The following is a 26,415-nucleotide window of genomic DNA, read 5'->3' as shown; positions in this document are numbered from 1 at the left end:
AGCGGACAAGTCTTCATAATTTCTTGAATGTACAAATTTAGAAGAAATCCACTTAATTTAAGCGGAAAACCATCTTATTTTTATGTGGAAACATTTAAATTTAATAAAATTGGCAGCCACTGGGGATCGAACCTACAACTAAGCGAGTGCTTTGCCATCAGCATATTTCACTGCTCGAAATAAGTATGGTAATCTGCAACTAAAGCTGAAGTCTGACTATAACTTTAAAATTTTTATTTTTTTTCCAGTCTTTTAAGACAAAATTCACATAAAAATGAAATGAAGTTCACTTTAAAATTAATAGAATTTAAGCGGATTCCACTTATTTTCAGCGGGAACCGCATTGTTTTAAGAGGGCGGGATTTAAGGTTGTCATCATTTAATTAAAGGTGCCATTTTTCTACGTGTGGAAGCTAGAAACTGAATTTAGCGCTTGTTAATTCAAAAAGTCAACTTCTTCAATTACTTCTAATTTCAGTCTCATTCGATCGATAAATCAATAAATGTCTGAACGAACTTCATATAACATCCCTGGATTTTGGGCACATTCAAAATATCCCACTGTAAGTATAAGGAGCCCCATCCTGGAAAGGAAATTTCTAGAATTAGAGACGTGAACTTTCGAAGACATTCTCGAATTTCGAAGTTAAGGTAGGTATAGTGCGGATACACTGACCGGACACCGACTGGACACTTTTTAATTTTGAAAGTGAATGAATACAGTTCGTGGTTCGTGTTGCATATTGTTACTAGTGAATAAAGTGGGTAATAATCATACAATATTTATTTGAGCGTAATTAAAAGTAAATAAAATAGAGTGTCTGTTATTTTAACGGAAAGTTATTGAATTTTTAAAAATAAGTTTCTATTATTTTTCATTTTCTTTCCTTCTTCACTTAACTGCCCAATTGGAAAAATTGCGTGCTTTATGATTTCCAAGCCATAAATTAACACCTCATGCACGGCACGCTAGTGAGCATCGCATGTAAAGTAAATCCAGGGATATGTACAAAGAAATATCCTTGTTGGCTACGTATTTAAACATTTCAAAGTCCACTTATCCACAAGAAATCGTTTTAAGTATTATATGGAATTTATAGATACAAAATACCCTGGCCGTGTTTACTGTATTAGTCGATCCATAACCAGGTTTAGGCTTTAGGCTGATTTACAAGAATTCCAAGTTCTGTTTTTAATCTGTCCTTTAAAATTTTTTATATCTCTTCTTTCTTCCCTTAGCCTGTCAAGTTTTAATTTCAATTCTATACGACTCGAAAAATTTAATCTAGAAATGTTGACAGACCAAAACTATAGTTTTCCGTTTTTTGCTAAATTTCATAGACTTTATCTAGACAGTTCATTTGTTTTGGTTAAGCATCACATTTGAAACAGTTTTTAGTTTATTTTTTTTTTTTTTTAGTCAATGTGTGGCAAAAAAATAACTTTCTGTCAGTTATTGAATGGAAACTAGTGAAGCAATAAGCAAGAAAGAGTTCGGGGTGAGTACAAAAGTACTTTCTTTATTAAAAACGCGGCTAATCCGAAAATTTTTTAAAATTATGTCTGTTACTTCTTTGTCCAGAACTTCCATCTAGACCCCACTTACAATTAGAGTAAGTATCGTTCCGGAATATTATGTTCCTAAATGTCTTTTTGTAATGTTCAAAGCCGGTGGGTACTCATATTTAGAAGTTCTTAAAGGTCGAAAACTTCAGCAGGAGGCTATTTCTCGACAAGCTACATCAACTCATCAGCTGCATTTGCTACATCGATGACAATAAAAACCAATGGTAAAGCTCCATTCAATATTGGGAAATATTGTTTGTGGTCAGAATAATTCAAAAATACTAAAATTTTATCCGTAACGTCTGATGGAACGGAGATATTGAAGTTTAAAGTCGTTGATGTAAATGATGTAGTTGATGTAGCTCGACGAGAAATAGGCCCCTGGGTATATTTGACTGTAACAATAATTCCTCTGTGCTACAATTTTCCGTTAAGGTTTTAATCCTTTGCTGTTTAGTTATATTGAAACATTCACAAAAAAGATTCAAAGACCTACCAGCCTTACCTTAAAAAAAAAAAAAAATTGCTGGATAGCAATTTAACAAAAGCTGGATTTACCCTTGGTTGATTTTTTCCAGCGATTTTCAATGTTCTATCAAAGTTTGGTTTTTGAACTGTGATGACGCTTTTTGGTGTAGGCAGTTAAATACTTTACAACGTCAGATTCCTGACGTAATGCTTTACTCCGGAAAGACACTTGGGAGCGCTTGGGTAGGAGTTGGAGTGCTTCCAACTAAAACAGCTATCAGTAGCCTTATGAATGCAAATTCTGCAAAAAAGTAATCGGTAACTTAAATCCTAAGGTTGGCAATGACAATAAACGGCTCAGGTAAAACATGGGAAAGTATGGCGTTAGAATTTAAACCATTTTCCTGATTGCTATAACTGGCCCCTAAGTTCGGATGAGAAAGTCTGGGTCAGCGAATACTTTCCCTAAATAACGAAAAAAGCAATTATCATCAAGCTTAATAATGGGTGCAAATGACGAAGTGCGAAAATTGCACTTGAATATCAATCAATATTTAGCTGCTTTTCGTCGACTTTGATATAGCTTTTGTCAGCTTTAACATGCAGTTTGTTTGGCTTGTCTTACGGAAGAATAGTATATCAATTCCCTAATAAGCTCATTGTTATTATAAAAGCAATATAGGATGTTCGAAAGTCTGCGTACTGCATCAAAGAAGATTGTCAGAAGATTTAGAAGTTAAAGTGCAATCACCAATTTTGAAATTGACAGAAAACGGAGGAATTCCCTATGTTTCTTAGGGATCACTCACGGACTTGAAAGTCTGAGAAGCTAGCGAGGTTTAAAGGTAACTGATAAAATTTGTTCTAGAGCAGTTTTAATACAGGATACAGCTTCTTCCTTAATTTGGCAAAACAAGAGGTTTTAAAAGTCGCACTCGTTCTTCGAATCTTTATTTTGCAAGTCGAGCCTCAGGTCGTCTTTATTTCTTTAACAACTAGAAATATTTGTAGGTACATCAATTTTTGGCACTACCTAAAACTTGGTTTTCTTGAAATATCTATCGAATACGACTATGTTTCCCATTTCCTTTCCACGTTAGCACGTAAGCTTTAAAATCCGATACGTTCTATATATTTTTCCATGGAATATTCATGTTAAGGTAAAATTTTCATCAGAAGCTTATCATATCAGAAGACTTTAACAACCATATACTACCATTACTGTTTTAGAGTTTTTTCTTCCCACTGCTATACTTTTTACAACTACAACTATACAAAATTGGAAATAAAACCAAAATGTAGTTTTTAACCTCCTTCAACCCAGCGGGCATTTTGAGGACGTTGAGCTTTAGATATAAACCAACTTATATGGGTAAATGACAGTGCATATAAAAGGAAATTACTGTGTCCTTTGAAAAATTCCTTAATCCCATAGAACCAGGTTGAACTTTACAAATAGAGAAGAATTTACCATGGGAACCATGCACATAACCGTAGGGTGATGATAGTGAATGATGAGTTTTGCAGGAGTGTATTATTTATAAAGGGAGACAGTTAGGGCGTTAAGGGTCAATTTAGTCCAGCAGAAAAGGAGTTGAAAGAATAAAAATGAGAAAAATAAAAATGAACTAATACCAAACAGAAGCCATGTCCAGAATAGAAATCTTTTGATTGCTACTAATATCATGGCTGGACTAATGGGGAAAGAACTTAATGTTGCCAAATGCCTTAGGAAACATTGTTATTGATGGTGTTTTTGAGTTCCTTGTGTGCATAGCTTGAAATTTTTATTCTTGGGCTTGTTGTTCAATTGCAAAATAAGATTGAAAAATTTCAATGATTCTTCTTCCTACGTCTTAATTAAAGGCTAGAATAGTTAAAATTCTAAGCAAGGTTTCATGAGATTAACCCGGCGAACCGCTCAAGGGAAGTGGAGATGTTGGAAATAGTTTTTTTTTCCGAAATTTCGAACTTGATAAATGATAACTTATCAACTGGCTGATAACTAGATTCCTTCTAGTTTATCCATTTAAAAAAAAATGTCATCAATTTAAGAGAAAATAAAATAAACAAATGGGTCGCACGTACTTGGTCTACATTGTTTTTTAAAAAAGAATCAAAATATGCTTTTCTAAAGGTTTTAAGGGTGGTGAACCTACTAGTCTTTTTTGCATTTTGTAACGAAGCGTTACAAATTATTATTCCGACCGACCGACCGTCCCCCCAAGCCTGGGACACATAAATACCGCACAACATACAATACCCAAGCTTTATCTAAATGATATGAAACATTTTCATTCACCATACATACAGTTCACACTAGGTTTGGACAGTAGACTCCATATGGGGAAGCCAAATTGAGATGAGAATTTGTCTTCTGAATTTCCCAGTCGTAATACCAATCTTGTGTATAGGAGGTAGAATTCCTGAAACAAGCTTAAGGGTCATTTATTGTAACCGCAAGAAGTTTCTAGAAAATTTTGTCCTAAAAGGTTATTTTTGTAATCCCCTTTCTTCCAAAGGGTATTACAGACAGAGGTATCCTCACTTCCCCGTTTTGTCTTCTAGCCTTAAGCTAGACGCACCAGTCGCATCAACCTGCTTATTCTCACGTTACACTTCGTACGTGGGCATGGGCATAGAGTAAGCCATAGCGGGCTACTCGCCGTTTATTCCTCGATAGAGGCAATTATCGAATCAAAACAGATTATTCTCTTGCATACGATTCTCCAAAGTGTGCATGAACAGAGTTAGCTACCGCGAGCCGCTCACCGATTGTTTCTTTAGACTTCCTAAAGACAAAAGTAGACCTTATTGGCTGTCTGCTGCTTTTTCCCTCGTTTCACTTCTTTTAAGTGCAACATGGGCAGTTTATTGTTTGTTTTGCTAGAGTTGTTCTAGTGATGGGAGAAATCGCTCCAACCGCTTATTCCCGCACTTACACGGGCAAAATTGGCCGTCGCGGGTCAGATTCCGTTTAATCTTCTATCCAGCCGATAGAAGCATAGCATACATAAGTTATATGAAGTATTATGTTATTTATATTAAGTAATGAATTTGTAAACTCTGTAAAACCTTTCATGGGATTTACCCTGGACATCCATGAGCCTACCCCAGGCTCGATAAAGAAGTATCACAATTTTTTAAGGTAATATTTCAAAAATGAAGGCTAATAGAATATTTCTAACTTCAGATTCGGTTTCAGCACCCCTAAAACCTTCAGAAAAGTGTATATATTGGTTCTTATGGCAAAAATCTTGTTGACCAGTAACTTTAACATTAGATTGAGTTAAATTAGACTTTGTCTCATTACCTTTAACCTAAGAAATTGCGATTATAAAAGAGATATTGCAAAGATTTAAACAGCTTTTCAAAGAAGAAAACTCCACTCTACTGGCCACCATAAAAAATTATGTTTAAATAAATTACCACACATTAAAGCATAACGGAAACCTCAAAAATATTATAACAACATTTTTTGCATTTTATAACTGTAATATTTCAAAAACTTTAATATCTCCAAAAATTTCAGAAAAGTATACTTTGGTTGTTGGTTAAAAAATCTTGTAGACCAATGTAATTTTCCATGACCCGTAATTTGAGCAATTTAAATCCATCATAGGGGCAATAATGTGGGAATAATTTTCACCTTTAATATAGTACAAGCATTTGTGGCTTAAATCATGGTAGGAAGTTTTGTGATTTCTTAAAGTGATTTTGGAAGTGAATGTTCTAATTTAACCTTACGATAAGTTGAATCATAAGTGCCCTAGTTATGGCATTCAAATGCAACGTAGCTTTTTGGGACACCAGAAGAGTAACAAAGACTTAACGCGTTGTTCTATGTACAATATGTCAAATTTAGGTAAATCTTCATCGTCGGTCGTATCAAAAATACTTTGCGGAAAAAAAATCTAAACTTTAAAACTGAATATGAAAAAGTTTGCAGAATTATGCCTTTGAAAGGCAAGTGCCCTTCATTTTCTTTGACTTTTTCCATTAAAATAGAATAATGGCGAATGATATGGAAATGGAGGAGTGTGACTCTGAAGTAAGTTCAAAATTTCTGTGAAGCGGATATGACCGAATTTTATACCTAAGTATTTTTCAGTCAGATTTGGGACAATTTAAAACTGCCATATAAAATCGTTTGCAAATTTCACAGAGCCTGTCGATGCGAGCACATGTTTTTGCTTGTGTATAAAGAGGAATAAATCACTTGGGTCCAGCCTAACTTACACATCGGTTTTAAGAAAAATGGTAGCAGAGAAGAGATTCCAGGTATCGCACAGTGTGTCGAGCCCATACAAAAGTTTATCATAAATACTTGCAGCTAAGTTTTTGGAGTTTTAATATCTTTTTTTGTGTTTTTATGGCAGGAATAGAAAAAAAAAATACAAATTAACAAATTAAACAACCTATTACTTTTTTTTTAGTATAATTTATGAAATTAACATTTATTGAAGAAGCCACTTGTGAGCAAAATTAATTTTTTTTTTATATATAAACAAAAATATACCTTTCGTAAGGTTTTTGGTGTGCTGAACTCGAATCCGAACTCAGAAAAATTCTATCATATCACGTTTTTGAAATATTCCCGTTAGAAAATCTGAAATGTCGTTTTTTAACAGTTTTTGAGGTTATGTTCTTGAACGTGTTGATTTATTTTAAATAAATTTGTGACAGTTTCTAAAAGAACTAAATGTTTTCTTTTAAAGCCCGTTTAAATCTTTTCAATATCTTTTTTCTACCTTGAGAAATCTTAAGTTGAAGTCAACTTATTTTGTTTATCTTCTCTATACAAAAAAATCGTATGTTTATTTGCGTTTCATAGCAAATCTCGAATTGTTTTTTGTCAATCGCTTTCAAATTTTGAAATAACGTTTTATTTGCATTTTCGTAAATTCTTATATCGGCGAGGTTGGTAAATACGCTATAATACACAGTAGAGCGTGGCCAGGTCAAGTAATTATATTAAAAATCTAGTATGCAGAAAAATATAATTTTTTTCTTGTTGAAAACAATATTTAAAATATTTTTAATTACATAAACAGCTTTTTGTTACTTGTGTATGGCTAAAAATTATTAAAAACATCGATTTTTTCATTTTTGTGATCCCCTTGAAGATGTTTCTCAAAAAATAAATTATTTTGAGTACTTGACTCGTAGCACATAAATGTGAATGTCTCTGGTAATCGCAAACAGAAGCAGACCAAACTTTGCCAATATTAAGTATAGGCCTATGGCAAAATAATATAAAAAAATTATCGATATGATTTAATAAGTATTTTTTTAAATTAAGTTTAAAAATTAAATTTTTTTTTTTTGGCCATTTATCAAAGAAATTTTAATAACTCATATATAATTTTATAAATTTAATTTTTTTTTTGTGATACGTTTTACAACAACACTCAAATAAACAAAATAACATTAACAAAATTTTTCAAACAATTACCAAACGTGAAATATATACTCTCAAAGATTCCCATAAATTCCTCAAAATATTTTCGATTTCCGAGGTACTCATGTTTCGGAGCTTATTTTGAATACATAACCTGGATTATTTTGTAAGATTAATATGTTTTCATATGAGTTGACACTTCTAAATTATATTTTAATAGCAAAAATATTAATTTTTAACAAAAAAAAAAGTGATTTATCATAAGGGGACGACACACTGTGTATCGGGAAGAAAACATTAATATTACCATTCTTCTTATTTTTATAAATCTGTTTTATAAAAAAATTTAGTTTAATTGTTTTGGCCCCTAGTAACCATTGAGCTTGACATGTCTGTTGTACACTGTGCTCAAATTTATAAAAGAAAATATATATTGCAGATTCTGTTAAACAAAAAGACACAGGAATTTTCATTTTTTTGAGTAAAAGTCGTAAAAAACAACTTAAAATCAACGAAAACCACGTTGATTCAACTATTTTTCGGAATGATTTTGCGTTGAAGACTAAGATTTTAAAATCAAAGTAGAGTATCGTTAGTTTAAAGTGGTTTACCGTTATAAAACATCTTTAAATCAAAGTTGTTTCAACTTTAAAAAAAAGCATTAATTTATTTAAAAAAAAAAAAAAAATGGGCAGCCGCTGGGGATCGAAAATACAACTCTTGGGTTACTAGGCGAATGCTTTACCAACGTGCTATCTCACTGTTAAAAATTAGAGTTATAAAATACAACAAAAGCTGAAGTCCGACAAAAATAAAAAAATTTCTTACGTTGTTTAAATTTTATTTTGAAGAAGTTTCATGTTAATTTTTTCAACATTAAATCAACGTTACATTTTACGTTGCATTTTTTCCCTCTGTGTACGCTCTTGAACTGTATAGTCTCAAAAAAATAGATTAAAAGGTCTTTTAATATATTTAAAATTAAATTTATAACACAACGCACGTAAACGTAATAAAAAACGGATATAGACAATGAGAAAAAAAGCGAATTTGTTCCCTTGTTGCATGATGGCTGATTTATTATGGACCAACAGGAGAGAAACATTTCTGCATTGTTTTATATTTTTTACTCAATTTTTTAAATATGCTCCTTCCAGCCTATAACCAGTTCAGCCACTTTAGCGAATAACAATGCTCGCCCAAATATTTATAGATGGCGCTTTATAAAGATATTTAGGGGCCTTATATAACTTAATTCGAAAAGTATAAACAAAACTACACTGAGCCAAAAGCCTAAAGTGGAAAATGATTGAATCAAAGTAGCACACTTTAAATTAAAGTTGTTCACACATTAAATCAAAGTTGTTCACACATTAAATCAAAGTTGTCCACACATTAAAAAAATAAAAAAAGTAAAACTGGCATCCGCTGGGGATCGAACCTGCTATACCTGGGTTGACAAGCTTGTGCTTTACCACTGTGCCATCTCACTTATAAAAATTGATGTGACAAACTGTAAGTTAAGCATAGGACGACTTTTTAGAAAATTAATGAATATATTTTTCACCATTGATTCAATGTAGAACGGATTAAAAATTACTATGCGTTTTTTCTCTGGGTGTAGATTTTTTTTTAACTCTAAAGTATTAGGTAATACTTTTTAATGGTTTGGCTAATATATGAGCCACTGTGCGGTAAAGGGTTAACTGATGAAAATTATAGAAACATTGTAAATTGCTTAGTTTTTGGGTAAAATCAAAATGGTATCCTTTAAAAATACGGTCAAATTATGTTGATATCTTTTTTAATTCCCCTCATATTTATTTTTGAGGACCTCCATTTTTAGTGGTAATTTTGAATTTAAGGTAAATTTCTTCGAAAAATTGGCCATAAACACTGTTTTACAAATTTATTTTTCTGAAGGAAACTTAAATGTTAAAGAGACGCGTTTGCTACCCAAATCCACCTCCTCGCTTCACGCAATGCTGATTAGCTGAAAACTGTAGTGAAAGAAAAGTTGAAGAGTATTTTATATTTAACTAGATCTTCAAAACTTAATCCAATTTGTCAAGTGTGCTAGACGGAGCAATACCAAGTATTAAATAGAATAATCATGGGAAGGAACCGTCACAATACCATTGAATTGAGAACTTCCTCCTTTTGGAACTTGGTTTAAAAATAGAAAGAATGGGTGAATGGGTATGCGCTAATTTTGACCAAAATAATGGCAATTTTTGTTGCATCAAATCGAAGTTAGATGTGAATAACGTTGTTATACCTATTTAAAGAAGTAAGACCTTGATGAGCTCTCCGAACCGGATATCCAAGACTTGATCGCTTTCCTCAGTGCGATGGAATGGGATATTTCAATATTTTTCTAACTTCCCACATCCCACCGCGTAGGAGCGTTACTCAATGCTACTTGGTCCCTATTAAAAAAATTTACAGGGAAACAAAAACAAACTTTCTAAGCAAGTCATACTTTTTTCTTAAAAATTTAATCATAAATAATTTGAATTATGAATAACATGTCAATTCTTGGTTTGAGAGATTATAGTTTTAAATTTCAAAAATGTTGAAATTGAATTTTTCGTTTACTTCATGACTACAAAAAACATTTGTTTATTAATATTTTTTAGAGGAATCCCAATTAACCTTGATTATACTATACCTTACTCAAATTCCAAACATGGATCACGGATATCATGGTGTCCTATATAATTAGTAATTTGACACGTTCAAAGTATTATCTTTCTTCACTTTTTTATACCCTTTAATTTCATCATTTCAAAACTTTCATATTTACCTATATAAGTTAATCATCAAAAAAACAACCTTAAGCTCCCAGTAATGAATGCAATAATGCTAGAGAAACTTTTATAATTTAGATAGAAGAAAATATGATGTATTTAAATCCATTTAATATATTTCTTCAGAGAGAGGAAATCCTTAAGTATCCATATCGCGCGCAAGTGAAAATGAAAAGAGTCCTGTTAAAAGGGTATACCTACTAGCTTCACCTTCTATGTAAAGGAAGATACCTACTTCCTGTATAGACGCAGACAATTCAAAAACTTTTCCACTTCGGTGATTTTTCAACTTCATAAACTTAATTTTCTTTGCAGACAAGGCAAGTCAGTATATACAAAATCTCTTTTCACCTTTATTTTCCTCCTTGATTTTGTCCTTTTTACTTTGTTTTACAATTATTTTCAAAAATTAAATTGTTGAGTTTCATTACAGATTGTCGTCGTCTTGCTGCTATAGAATATTGAAAAATAAAATCAATTTTCATATCAATAACGAACCAAGGTATAATGAAAACAAAACTAATTTTCGATAGACACAAGACAACTTTCAGGAACGTCAAGGATCGTTATTTTTTTACCCTTCATAAATTCAGTTGAATATTAAAAAAAACAATCACCAGGGACACAGGCTTGTAGAATTTGTGGTAAAAAATAAGTTTGGTCATTATTTTTCATTAATTTTGCTTGACAAAAAAGGACGAAAAACTTAAAAAAGGAGCTGATAGTTTGTCCAAACTTTTACTTATACTAACTACACATACCAGCTTGTCCCTTCAAAAAAGGTATTTCATTAACACTTGTTTTTTTGTTCTGTGTTGTTTTTTTTGTACTTTTTGATTCTGTTTTTGTTTCTTTGTGGGGGTAAAAAAAATGTAAATGAATCCCTCAAACGACCCTTAAAATAATAGCCAACAAAAAAAAAAAAACACAAAGACACGTTCTAAAAGACATACAATACGGACACGACAAGGATGAACAAGGACTACGACACGATGACGATGCTTAATTAAATGTCCAAAAGGACGATGTGGCAAGAAGAATAACCAAACTGATCGTCCAACTTTTTTTGTTGTATATGCAAATGTTATAGTGTCCATAACTACAACCGCCTTTTTCGAATATAAAAAAAACTTCGGGCTTAAAATATGCATGTGTGTTTGTGTATAGAGAAAGATCCACCCACAAGTAAAAAAGTTAATATGAAAATTGTTTCCTTTTTGGTCATTTGCCGTATCCTTAAAAATCATCAGAATGTGGGTGGTTTTTAACAATCTTTTTCCTTTTTTTTTTGTCAGTTTTATGTCTTATCATATACACTGTAGAGGGTTTGATGAGAGATAAGCAGGGCTGGATTGGTATTATACTAAGGCAGGGTTTAAATAAAGTTGTTAGATATCGATTTTTGATAAACACAATAAAGCTGTTAATAGTTTCTTCCTACGGACTGAGAATAAATTGGTGATTACGACTTTGATAAAATCTTATGAGTAACGTCAATTCTAAGCTAAAAGTAACATGATATTATGCCATCAGAGTGAAACGCGATATGATATGGAATTAGCAATATTAAACTTAATTTGCAGTTTCAACCTGTTTATCAGATTAAGGGGAGATTCGTGAAAAGCCTTAGTTCTTGAAATATTACCGTTATAAAATTCAAAATAAAGGTTTTTTTATAACGGTTATATTTCAAGAATGGAGGCTAATAGAATTTTTCTGATTGCGGATTCGAGCTCAGCAACCCAAAAACCTTCAGAAAAGTATATTTTGGTTCTTGTGGCAAAAATTCTGTAAGCAGTGACTTAATCTTTAAATTAAGTTTAGTTTCTCTTTGGCTTATTAACTGAAACTTAAGATATCTCGAGCAATAAAAGAGATATCGGGAAAATTTAAACAGTTTTTGAAAATAGAATATCAGTTCTTATAATAACCGTTACAAATTTGTTTATAATGAATTACTCCACATAAAAACAGAACCTCGAAAACAGCCAAAATGACGTTTTTAGCATTTTATAACGGTAATATTTCAAAAGCGGAGGCCAATCAAATTTTTTGACTTCAAATTCGGATTCAGCACCCCAAAAAATACTAGAAAAGTATATTTTGGTTCTTATGGCAAAAAAAAAGTCAAATTTTGTTGAGCAGTGTAATTAAATAATTAAAAAATGTAAGAAAAAGTGAAAGAAAAATCGCCTTTTTTTTGCCACAAAATAATGATTTAAAAAGTCATTCCACAGATTTTTTTTTTCAAATACATAACATCTTTTGGGTATAATACTTCCAAAAAAAAAATAGATTTTCCATAATTTTACATCGGTAAAAATAAATAAAATGCACGACTGGGGTCGCACTTGCTCTTGTAGTTCAAAGTATGGTTATCTTAAATAGCTATTGGAAATTTAAGTTTTTGTTAAGTGTCGAGAAAAAAAAAAAATCAAAAAAAAAAAAAAATGCAAGTTAAAAAAATTAAAATTAAAATTTTTTTTTCAAAAACTTAAAAAAAATTTTTTTCAAAAAATGTTTTAATTTTTATTTTTTATTTTTGACACTTCAAAATTATGTCTGTAAATTTTGAATAAAATTAACTCATATTTTGATGAAATATATGAACTTAAAAAATATCATCGTAATGTCGGTATTGATTAAAACCTCGAGTTTTTTTTTTCTACGCGAAACCAATACTTGCCCTATAGAGCAAGTAAAAAATTGGAAAATATACAAGATGTTTTATACCCTAATTTTTGCTATGTGCAAACAAAATTTCAAACGCAAAAATCTTTCTTATTTGACCTAATCCAGAAAAACCAAGTACGCCATCGTGTTCAGCATACTCGAATTATCTTTAGTAGATATTACAGCCCTCTGTCGGAAAAAAAGTTCCATTTACTTTTTTTTTCATTAAAATTGAATAATACCTATTAAGGGAATATCTTTTATTCAATTTTCTGGGAATAATAAAGATGATGAAGAGGAAAAAGCAAACTGTTTATGATTGTAGAAATATTCATAATCATTTTATTGATATTAATATTCATTTTGTGGAACTTTTCAAGAGTTTATTTAATTAAATTTTATATTTTGCAAAACAATCGCATCAACAAAAAGAACATATTTTTTTTCACAAATTTGACGTTTAAATGTTTGAATGTGTGAGTGCTTCTGATTCTGGATTCTGATTTCAAGATCAGAAGAGAAATTCTCTTCTTACCAGAAGAAGAACTGTCATCCGACGCCAATAAAACAGTTTTAGAAACATTCGGACGACCAATCGAAAACGACATATGATTAAATGATTTTTTTTTTTTAATAATACTCAAATCGATTGCTATAGAACAGTGTTTCCTAACATTGCGCTCACGCCCAAAAGGAGTGCAACTCAATTTAAATGAAGCTGCATCAGACATGTCTTAAACTTAATTCTTGTATGTCCACCTCGAGAGATGGATACGAACCGAAAATCATCTTTTGTCCACCCTATATTTAGGAGATAAACAACATACAAAATTTCGAAATTTCTTTTTTAAAAATTTCGATTAATTTCCGGTTCCGACATAGTTTTCAATGTTTCCATATACAAAGTATAAATAAGTTGAAGACTTTAGACATATAAATGAGTTGAAAACTAGCGGATAAAATGTTAAAATCGTATTTATGAAGACAAAAAAAGAGGTTGTCTGTAAAGCCGGTTTACGGACGATGATTTTACGTGATAACGTCGTAAGAAAACAGGTTGTGTGCTTTTAAAATGAGTCAACTGAAGCGTTTATTTATTTCAAACAATCATAATTTACAAGAAAAAGCTAAAAAAAAATTACCTTTTTTCTTTTCTCATTATAATAAATTTTATACCACCTGAAAGCTCATTGCTTCAACTCAAAATATAATATTTCATTTATTTATCTGTTGAAGAAAAAAAGATAAAAAAAAAAACGGTTAAAAAAGGTCAAAAAACTTGTTTTCCCTTTATTCGGTCAAAAACCATTTTGAAATATCAATTATTTTATACATGTATGCGCACAGTCATAGACTACATGTTCTATAAGCTTGAGATTTTTTGAATGCTACAAAAAATTTAAAAAAATAAAAACTCACCCAAAAATACACCCAAAATAAGTAGGTGTTTTTCAAAAATTCATATTTCGAAACGCAGAGACTTAAAAAAAAATTCGTATCCAGATCCCTATCTTTTTTTTAATTATCTTTTGAATGACGTTTTTTCAAATTGTTTACTTTGTCAAAGGTCTACCTCGTGTTTTAGTTTTAGAAAACCATTTATAGCTTGGTTTTGAAATTTTTTAGAATTTTTTCAATACCATTGTCAGCCTTGCAATAAATTTATCTATTGATTAAAAACAAATTCAACTCTTTACATTGTCGCGTTTAGAAAATAGCCAATTTTTTAAATTTTTTTAAAATCCTTCAAATTTATTCAACTTTAGGTTATTATCTTTCAAATAAGTTATAGAAGATTTTTGTATCTCTAATAGTTTTTTTAATTTTTAATTGAAATTTTTGCCGCACTGCGAAAGTGCGAGAGTGGGACGGGAGAAATTGGCGTCACTTTTTTGTGGTGGCTGCCATGGTGCATCGATTTTTAAAACGTTATTACGTCAAAAAAAACAAATGGAATTTGAAACTAGTCCGCCCTTCCAATAAGAACATTTATCCAAAAAATCATTTTATTGGTTTTACTGTTGACGCAATTTCTGTGTTTGGCAACTTTTCAGAAACTTCAACAGAGAAGAACTGAAAAACATCTTAAAAGTTCGCGCATGTAGCCAGTATAACCTTAAAGCTTAAGGGGTTATAACTAGTTTTAAGTGCGAAAAAAACGTTCATTTTTGTGGATTTTTTTTGAAGAGGTATTAAATTATATAAACATAAGGAGTATATATATATTTAGAAGATATTCGTATCCAAACCAATGCCCACTGATTTCAATAGTTTTCTTATGACCCGTATGCATTGCGATTTGGATACGAATATCTTCTAAACGGTTAGAGCAATCAATTTGATGCCAAGAAATTTTTTGTAGAACGTTTAAGCCCCTACAAGAATACATCTTGTTAATTTGAAAATAATGAAGTTTCAGTGAATTGGAAAATTTTTTAAAGTAAAAATTGTTTTTACAATTCTTTTTTAACTTTGACCTCGAATATCTTTAGAATCGTAAGATTAATGAAAAAAGTTAATAAGACTTTTTTTGTGGAGCAATCTGTTTCCTACAAGAATATGTCATACGCGTTTGATTATTATAATTTTTCAATTTGTTACAAAATTAAGAACAAAAAACGATTTTCTCGATTTTTGGACTAGGTACAAATATCTACTAAACGGTTAGATAATTGAAAAAAGTTTGTAAGGCCTTTTTTGCAGAGCGTTCAATTTTCTACAAGAATATGTAAAAAAATTTGCTAAAAAGTCAATTAATAAAAAAATGATTTTTTTTTTCGTAGAAGTTTGATGTAAGAATGGAAAATTGCGAAGCGAAGGACCTTCCCATTAATATAAGGAGTTCATATTTGGTGTGTATATTCTAGAGGTGTCTAGCAATCGATTTTTCGGAGCACAAAATCGAAAAAACGAATTGGTATTTTTTTTTTGACCCACCGAAATGTACATCACATCAAAGGAAATGACGCAAAGATAAGAAAAAACAGGGTTGTCTGGTCTTAGTTTGCCGCAAGCCTAAGGTTTCCAGGTTTAAAGAGGTACACTTTTGGTAAAAATTGCACGTATCTGTTTTATTATAGTTTTATTATTCCTCTTTAAAATAAACTAGGGTTGCCAGTTAAAAATCTTGCCGCAAGCAGGGGTTGCCAGGCTTTGAATTTAAAATTTCAAAAAATGATTAAAAATGTAAAAAAAATTTGTCCTACCTATCTTATTTCCTCTTTTAAATAGAGCCTCTTATAAAGGGGTGCCTAATACTTTTGGCCATGACTGTATTCTGTATATAATTAAAAATTCAGTTAAAGTGTAAAAGTTGATAAAATTTGTTTTCAAAAATGTCAAATATGTATACCTAAGGAGTATATCGAAAAAATATATTTTCAAGTTTTTCCAAGTAACCCTGTTAAAAATCGCTTTCAGTATCGCTAAAACAACCATAGAATATAGTGCCCAATACTTCTAAATGAACATATTTAACATTTAACAATATTTAAGGATCAAGAATGAAACATCATGAAATATTCCTCAAATTCGCCAAATCTAGCAGAAATCCACGGAAAACAGTGATACAGTTCAGCAAATTGGCGAAGAGTTGCTCACAAATAACAAAATCGAAATCTGAGGCTGAAGATTGAACGAAAGTATAAACCCGTTCCCTAACTTTTTTATATTCCAAAAATTTATTCAGATAACCAAATTCGAATGGTAAAGAAGCGCCCCTGGTAAGTGTAAGGACGTAAGGAGCCCTACGCACGTTATTTTTTCTCATCTTATTCCCTTGGCTCTGAGGCCGTATAATAAGAGAGTAATTGCCTATGGGTTCGAGGGTGGTTCTGTTGGAATTTGCTATGGTGAAGTTATTTTGTTTGGGATAAACTTTTTATGTTTTTCTTTTTTTTTTTTTTTTGTAGCTCCTTTTACATTTAAGGATACCTTCAATGCTTTAACAATGAAATAAAAATCACAATTCGGAAATTTAATTCAAAGATTTTAATGTTTCTGCTGCCTTTTGCTGGTGAGAAAAGGGTAGAGATATAGGCGTGAATAAAATATATTGGTATACAAATCCCCTACAGTAAAATGGTAATTCACGCTTAACAGGAAGTTACAAATGAATTTTAAATACATTTTATTGATTCTGAATTCATCAGATTTTATTGTGCGGGCATATTTTTTAAATGATTGATATCCTTATATTTTTTGTATATATATGTATAATCCGACTTGTTTGATTTAGATTTATTTTAATAAAAATGAATGATCGGAAGTCGTTATTGTGTGTTAATACTTTGAGCAATATTTCAAAATTGAATTATCCAGCATATTGAAAAAGATTATATTTATAAAAACGAATTATCATCACCATAGGATTTATTATCAATTTCCAAATCATCACCACATTGTTTGTATACGCCAATCAATATGTAATTTTGAACCGTAAATTATCCATAATGTAGGATGTATAAAAATAAATCCTTCATAATCATTCAACGCCCATCACCTATTACAATAAACATTGAACATTTTCATGAATATATTAAATTTTTTTGCTGAATGTGTTTTTTTTTTTTTTTGAAATTTGAATTTCCGACCAAAAATTACGGCTTTTAAAATAGACAATTTAAGAGCATCAAACATTACAAAGCATTATATTTTTTTTTGTAATTTTCATAGAAGAGCCATAAAAAAGAGACCTCCAGTTTTATGGTGGAACATTAAATTTCATTATTTAGATGGTTTACTATGGTTTAATGAAATTTTTGTAGGCTTTTTAGATGTTATTTGCTTTCATTTTTTAATTGAAATTATTACTGAATTGAGAAGTTGGCGAGGAAAAGTTTTTTTTTTATTTTTGTTAAGAAATATGAAACATTGATTTGATTTTTCAAGGACGCGACGCTGACGTCCACAAGTAAGAAAAAGTTGCTAAATTCATTTGGAAATGTAGTTAAAATATGAATACAGTAAAACCCGGATAAGTGCCTCTCGCTTAAGTGCCTAACCCACATAAGTACCTTTGTTTTTTTAGAACCAAAATTTTAAGGATTTTTTCATAGAAAATTCATCTTTTAAGTACCTTTCGCTTAACTGCCTTCCCAGCTTAATTGCCTGGCTTTTCAAATACTTAGAATTGAATTTACTTGCAAAAAATTCTTTTAAGTACACATTTGAAACAAGTTTGAACTGTTTCCTAAACCGCTCTAAAATTCAAAAATTCTACTAAAGGTAGAAATTAACTGGTTAGCTATTTTAAACTTTCAAAGTAATTTTTTTTTGTGAAGATTATGTTTTTAGTAATCAAACATGTTTTTTTTATTATTAAATAAATATAGAGATAAGTGCCTATGAGCACTTAAGCGGGTCCTTGTAAGTACCTTACCCGCTTTAGTGCCTATTTAAATGGGGGATTTAAGGTGAGGTACTTATCCGGGTTTTACTGTATCTCTAATACGATCACTTAATTATTGAGGAGATTATTTTTCTACTCCGACGTATAAACGAAGGAGAGGTGAAGCCTACTACTTTTCCTTGGAGTTATTAAAGGTTATGGCTGGCCCTCCAGGTTGAAGATCCTGCTATTAAGACTCGGAAACTGACACAGGTAAGATTAAGAAGCAAGCATAACGAATGTCGATTTATGTACGTGGATAAAAAACTGATTTTATAGTCATTTAGAAATAAGAAAGCGGAGTGCTCTGAGTACCCAAAGGCGATTGCAGCAAGGAGTATTTACCTAGGGCTAAATCGTCAAATCCGTTAACGTCGCATCCGTTAACGAAAAGGTGTACGAAAGACAATTACGTGATACATTAAACGAGCACAGCGATTGGGATGACGATATACGTTAGCAAACAAAACGTAATTTTTGATAGAATCTACAACTGCATAGGCTATATGTTCTCAGAAAGTGTAAGAAGGCCTTCCGCATTAGAATTTTCCGTATTAAAGGCGAACTGAATGCAGATGTCAGTGCATTTGTTTTCTCCAGAAGCTATTGGACCTGGTTCTGCTTAGAGATTTTGTTGAAAGTGCGTGCATTTTTTCCACCTCAAAGTCGGATGGAACACACAAAATCCAAGATGATCTACTGCTTTAAAGCCGATAGCATCATACTTTGAGCATAAGTGAACACCGGTGAAATTCATTGGTGAATAAAACAATGTAAGGGGTTTTCCAATCTGAACTTGACAACTTCGAACTTTCACTTTGGATGAGGCGTTCTCAAGAACAGGGCATCGCTAAACAGAACCCGATGATATTTTTTTTAAGTTTAAAGCTATTTTCGCAGTAACGCCCTCAATCAACTATGTCAAGTGTCACTCAAGTATAATGGAATAAAGGTTGTGGAACACCTTGAAAAACGATAAGTTATTTTGTTAAATATACATCATTGAAAAATACTGAAAATCAAAACCTACTAAATCTATTTTATTAAAATACCAATTTCAATCTTATTTTCTCTCACCACCACTCCCAACCATCAATAAAGTCAAAATTTAATTTCTTTATCACCGCAATCCTCAAAACATAAAAAATAAAAACAATCATCACAACGAACAAAACTTTTATAGATAAAAAGAGAGTGAAGAATCAAAAAACTGTGTGAACCAAAAAAATCACATTAAAACGAAATTGTTTTATTTTCTTTTTTTTCGTTTTTTGTTTTTTTATTTCCATCACAGAGAGGATCCTATAAAATGAATAAAAACTGCCAAGATATAATATGAACACCAATAAAACTTTAACTCGTAGATTTTATATCTTTTCTATACCATGTTTGTATAGGTATATCCTACCTATATTGATGTGAAATAGGTTTGTATATGTGTGATAGGTGATGGCCATAATTTACGACTAAAAAAAAAGAATCTTTATGAGGGCAAACAAAAGGGTTATCAAAAAAAAGAGAGAAAAAAAACAGCCACGAGGCTCTGTTATAAAGGATATTTTATTTTATTTTATCATTTTATGTGTAGGTTTCCACATATACAAAACTGATACCAGGATTATAAGACAAAAATTTCCTTCAATTATGCAAATTTAATCTCAAACTTATGAAAAAGTATCAAAAGGATTTTTACCAAAAAAAAAAAATAAAAAACAGAAAAACAGTCAAACCGAACACGTCCTGAGTTTTAAAATTATCCTTTATTTTTTTTTCTTTCAAATGGAAGTTAAGTAGCATCTGGTTAAAAAGGTACCTTTGATGTATATTTGAATATACACAAAAAAAAACTTTAAGGATCAAAATGAAATGTTAAATGTGGGTAAAGTACCTACCAACATTTCAATAATAACAAATATACCTACAAAAAAAAAAGGGAAATCCTTGAAAAGCAAAAACACGCGCAAATATAGAATTTTTTTTTTAAATTCAATATTCTCATCGATCCTCTTTCAAAGAAAGCATACAAAATAAAAAAATCAAAACACTCATTTTTTTTTGGAAAAAAAAGCTTTAAAATCTATGCAATCATAAATATAAAAAAAGGACAAAATACATAGACACTGAAATAAGTGAGAAAGAGAAGACAAAAAAATAAAGTTCTCCTCCTTCTCACAGAGGGACTATTATGAATGTCAAGGATATTCTACCTTCTTTTGGAGAGGTTCCCGCCCGCAAATCCCTTAAGCGTATGCACATGAACTAATCCACCCCGACGGAATAATAATAATAATTTATTTAATCAATTAATTCGAAATAAAAAAAAAGAAAACACACATAATCCTTAAGGGACACAATTCAGGATGTCTCTACATAAAAAAAAACCCACTCATCCCTTGACACATTATTTGCAAAAGGATATATAACTTCTAAAGGGTTGAAATAGGAAAAAAAAAACCCTTTTGGACATTCACCTGTGGATTTATCAATATAGTCCCATGTAAAGGTAAAAACATTGCATGTGTATCTGTTCAAACTCAAAAACACAACAAAGAACAGGCAAAAGGTACCTGTTTTCACTGGCATATTACAGATAAAACTTTTTTATACACATGTACACAGGAATACATTCATACATATAAGATGAGTGTCCTTGGGGCACGTTTTTTGCGTATATACACAACGCCTAACCTATTATGTAAGTTAATTTTTCTACCTCCATTCTAAATAGTATCATTGAAATAGAAGAAGAATCCAAACGAATAACGAACAAAAATAAAAAAAAAAGGATACAAAAATCCTTAAAGCACACAATTTCAAGTTGCGTAATCAGTTTTTTCTAGAAAATCAAATAGACAAACAGCAACAAAAAAAAAAAAAACTTACTCTTCTTAAATCATAATCCTTTTCAGCTGCACACAGAGTCCTTTTTTGATGACAATGACTACAATGATGATGATGATGATGATTTTCTTATCCAAAATTATAAGGCGACTCTCTCTCGCACTGGATACCGGATTTGTCGTCGTTTTCTTCAGGCGGCAGACAACAAAGTTATTTTCATTCAAAAACCAACAAGACAAAAAAAAGGAAGAAAATAAACACACACACAGAAAATTGTCTTTTTTTTATATAAATTATTCCCTCAAGGATACGACGCACATTTTTCAATTATCACAAAGGAGGAAAATTTGATTATATTTTTTTTTTTTGACGACAAACATAGAAAAAGTCGCGAAATAAGCACAAGACACAACAACAACACAATACAAAAAAAAGTAGTATCGGTATTTTTGTGTGTTTGGAAGAAAAAAAATAATGAAAAATGCGTAGGAAGGACGAATTTTTTTTATTATTAGATTTTCGTCCTTATTATGATTTTTTTTTTTTTTTTAGGAGTTTCACATCATAGAGAAGATAACAGACGACACAAAATGACTCCAATGAAATGTCTTTCTATCACTTTATGGGGTTAGGTGATATCCCTAACCTACACACAGCTTGCTCTATATTCTTAAAATATAATCAAGATCCTGGAAAAAAAAGGATACTCCCGCGCGTTCGAAAGTATTTGGAGACGGTAGACAACCAACGATGATAAAAGTCCGATGAGAACTGAAATATCATTTTGTTGGTGAGCAAAGATAAAAGCCATTTTTAGACACCGTCGAGGGTCCTTTTTTCCATTTATATGGAAAATATATGAAAAGAATACTCCCTTGGAGGACTCACTGTGTGGTAAATTCTCTCCGAGAAAGTGTTGAATAAACTCTTCTTCTTCCGAGACACCTGTGGTTCATTGTTTCAAATGAAAAAGGAGCTTTTTAGTTGATTTATTTGTCTATGTTTTTCAAGGAGCTTTTTGAGTATAATATAATAGTCCTTGGAAAGGTGAAGAAGGAGAGGATATTTTTTGTGTCTTATCAATGAAATGATTTTGGAGTTTTATCAAAATTGCGCAGAGAGAGTTGAATAATTATATGATAACAGAGTTTATCTCTGATAAAAATTAAATCAAATCCTGCGCTTTAAGGACCTTCACAGTTCTATGTTATTTTTTTGTTGTTGTATTTTTTAAAAGAACAAACTGTTGAAAGATAACACATTGTTATGATGCAAGAAGAATATACCTACATGCAGCTCATTGGAATAGAATATTATTGGAATTGTGCAAAAATGTTAAAGTTCATTGCACATTTCGTAAATGCGTCAAACCTTAGACAACAATTTATTATTGTTGTATGGTGTAGCATTGCACCAGGAAAAAAATTATGTATTATTCAAAATAAAAATTTTATAATAGGAATAAAAAGGAAGAAATGGGATATAATAAAAGGACTTTCAAGGAGGTTCACAGGTTCATGACGAGGTGAATGTTTGTATTGTTTGGTTTTCATACTTTTATTTTTTTTTTATTATTTAAGGATAAGAGTGGTATCATTTTGCTTTTTTGAGGATAATAAAATACAAGAGGCATGTGTGTAACGTCATTAGAAAAGTGCTAGACTTGAAGTAGGTACAGTACAATAAAAAAAAATTAACATTGCGCTGATGTAATTAAGGTTTTGATACTTTTGCATAGCAGAAAAAGGACTTTTTTTGTTATTTTGAGATGGAGTCTAACCCTTATGGTGTAACCCTATAACAAAGGTGTTTAAATAGTGATAGATAAATGGTTCCGTAGTGTAGAATACTACTACTGTTTACTATTTAACTGTGTTTTGAATTTTTTAAAACATCATAAGCCAACAACCCCACAGAGGAGTACCAGAAATTAAAAAATGCATTGAAAATAAAACTTTGTGCATTTTGAGTCGATACCCATTGAAACACATGTTTTTATGTTTACAGAACAATGTGTTTTACCATTTATTGCTCAAAATATATGTATATGTTATATATGCAAACGCTACACAACGCTATTCAACGCTTCACAACGCTTCGCAATGCTTACACAACGTGCCATAACGTGAAACAACGCGACACAAAGCGAACAACAAACTTAAAACACCACACCCAGGGGCGGAGCACTACTAGACAAAAATAAAATCTAATTAAGTTAAAAAAAAAATGTATATATGTATGTATTTCCCTGGGGGGAGGGGTCATATTTTGCTATAAAAAGGACCACACCCCACAAAAATTTTTCAGTCCGTCCGTGCTCGTCGACTAGTGCACATCGGGAAACAGCTCCTGGAGATAAGTAAGTCTCATGAGACATGTTGCATGTTTCATGATGCATAACACATGCTGCATAACACATATTGCATGTAGCATGTCGGATGTTGCATGTTACATAATGCAAATTGCAAGTTGAATGTTGCATGTTGCAATGAGTCGTGTCGTGTTGCGTCGTGTCGCTTCGTGTCGCGTTATGTCGCTTCGTGTTGCGTCGTTGTGTCGCGTCGTGTCGCGTTGTGTCGCGTCGTGTCGCGTCGTGTCGCGTTGTGTCGCGTTGTGTTGCGTCGTGTCGCGTTGTGTCGCATCGTGTCGCATTGTGTCGCGTCGTGTCGCGTTGTGTCGCGTTTTGTCGCGTTGTGTCGCGTTGTGCCGCGTTGTGTCGCGTTGTGTTGCGTCGTGTCGCGTTGTGTCGCGTCGTGTCGCGTTGTGTTGCGTCGTGTCGCGTTGTGTCGCGTAGTGTCGCGTTGTGTCGCGTTGTGTCGCGTTGTGTCGCGTCGTGTCGCGTCGGGTCGCGTTGTGTCGCGTCGTGTCGCGTTGTGTCGTGTCGCGTCGTGTCGCGCTGTGTCGCGTCACGTTGAGTCGCGTCGTGTCGCGTTGTGTAGCGTAGTGTCGCGCTGTGTCGCGTCGTGCCGCATCATGTCACGTCGTGTCGCGTTGTATCGCGTCGTGTCGCGTTGGGTCGCGTGCAACATGCAACATGTAACTTGCGATACGCAACATGCAACATACAACATGCAATAAGCTGCATAACATGCAACATCATACAACATTCTACATGCAAAATGCGACATGCAACATTGAACATGCCAAATGCTACATGCAACATGTCTCATGAGACTTACCTATCCCCAGGAGCTACTTCCCGATGTGCACTATTCGACGACCACGGACGGACTGAAAATTTTTGTGTGGTGTGGCCCTTTTTATAGCAAAATATAACCACTCCCCCAAACAAAATATTTAAATGTTCAATTTAATTATGTTTTTATTTATGAAGGTGTTAGGATGACTACTAGAAAGTAGTGCTCCGTCCCTTGGTATGGTGTTTTAAGTTTGTTGCGTTGTTTCACGTTATGGAGCGGTGTAAAGCCTTGTAGAGCGTTGTGTAGCGTTGTGGGGCGTTTGCATATACATATATCTTGAGTATTAAATGACAACAAGAGACAAATAACATATTTTCGATGGTTTTTCTACATGTATCTTCCTTCTCCTCAGGGGCGTACGTTGAATTGTCGGAAGAATTAATTTTGGGGACCGTTTGATATTTGTGGGCCCCTTTGATAAATGTAAAAAACAAGAACAGACAAAAAATTACGTATACGCTCTCGTTTTTTGTTAGGCAACCTGATGTACCTATCATGTTTTAAGTTTGGCCAAACTGGTCAGTCCATAACATTGAATTTTGTGGTGTTCCTTTCACTTTTGCCTCTCAAAGTATTTAAATGCAAATCCCAAAAAACTAAAATTATACCAACTACATGACCTTAAACTTAAAGTGGTTTCACATATCAGCAACTTATTTGTATGGTATCGATGTTATTTACTCCAAGAAGGCGCCTCTATACCTTACGAGGAGCAGAACAAAAGCTAAAGAAAAATAAGTGATCCCTTTGCTTATTGCTCGAGGACGAGGAGAGAAAAAAGATAAAAAAAACAATAAAATATAAATTTCCCCAGAGAATTCCGAAAGAGTTTTTCGTCTGGGTAAATATCAATACCAAACCGAAAATACACTCTGCAAGGATCTAATCCTAACCCAGATTTTATCCTTAAAAGATTTATACAAGCATATCTATAGGAATGCCTTTTTCAATTGAACAATTAGCACGATACATGGATGAAACAGTCTCTCCTCAGTCATTAAATCACCGTTAAAATGAAGTGGATACAGTAAAAGCGAAAATTTATAACAAATTCTTTTATAGGTATAGCGAGGGAGGCACATTGGCACATCATACATCCTACGAACGTGTCCTCTAGTTTTAGGGTGTTATGTGTGAATCTAAAAGTCTGTGTACGTACAGGACTTTTGTTGTTTATTAGTTGTGTGAAATAAATCCGAAAAAACTAGCGCAGGAATTTCCACAATCAGTAAATCACTGTGATAATGAAGGAAAAATTAAATGAATCGATAAATATCTTTGCGATCTCCCCAAGGTCTTAATAGATGAGTAGAAAATTATTTCCAACAAAATAGATATCTATACTTTATGCTGGAGTATGTGCAGAGGGGTTAGCAATAAATTTTTTGGGGTTCCTTAAATTATTATGGGAGAGATGGAATTGTGGTTGGTATGTTGATGATGCGGATGATGATGAAGGTGTTAGGATGACAGCATGAAATATTGATTTCATGAAATAATTACCTTTGTCGGTACGTAGAAATTTGCGGTTTGAAGCTAGTACACAGCCTAGCAACCTAATTAATCCCAAATGTGCGCGGTTTTGACACATAAGTTAGGCTAATATACATTTTTCTTCTATATTGAAAATAACCAGTAAAATCAATCATGGTTATATGAAAATTTAATACATTATTTAGTTTGGTTAACATTGGTTATATTCTTTTAGCTGAAAAATTTTGCAGCTTCCTGGGAGTATTGAATGATGTTATTTTCCGTGATTTCTAGCCCCCTTCTGTGTATACGAAAAAAAAAAAATTCTCACTTGTGGAATTGGTTCACTTAAATTTTGATAAAAAACAAAAACCCAGTTGAGCGGAAAGTGCTTATTTTATTAAGATGAAAATTGCAACAGATTTTTATTTCGGACGAACGAAAATATTTCGAGCGAAAAATTGTCCACTTGAAACTCACAAGTCACAAGGTCTGATTAATAATACAAACAAACTGTTAGTTATTTTTTTGAAACACCATCCACCCCCCCCCCCCAAAATTTTTTTCTGCGTTCGCCCCTGTTCAATTCGTATT

General features: G+C 32.1%; 1 protein-coding gene across 2 annotated transcripts in view; it reads right to left on the bottom strand.

Moving 5' to 3' along the window:
- LOC129905914 (probable G-protein coupled receptor CG31760) overlaps positions 1-21,916 on the bottom strand; it is a 135,714-nt gene extending 113,798 nt beyond the window's left edge. The window contains exon 1 of one of the 2 annotated variants that reach the window (XM_055981544.1): positions 21,191-21,916. The gene's annotated coding sequence lies outside the window, so the exon portion shown is untranslated. The remainder of the gene's footprint in view (positions 1-21,190) is intronic. The other variant, XM_055981545.1, reaches the window with a different exon arrangement.
- Positions 21,917-26,415: the final 4,499 nt, after the last annotated feature.

The sequence above is a fragment of the Episyrphus balteatus genome, chromosome 1 (assembly GCF_945859705.1).
Source record: "Episyrphus balteatus chromosome 1, idEpiBalt1.1, whole genome shotgun sequence".
NCBI lineage: Eukaryota > Metazoa > Arthropoda > Insecta > Diptera > Syrphidae > Episyrphus > Episyrphus balteatus.
The sequence above is the reverse complement of the archived record's forward strand: the minus strand, read 5'-3'. Positions and strand labels throughout refer to the sequence as shown.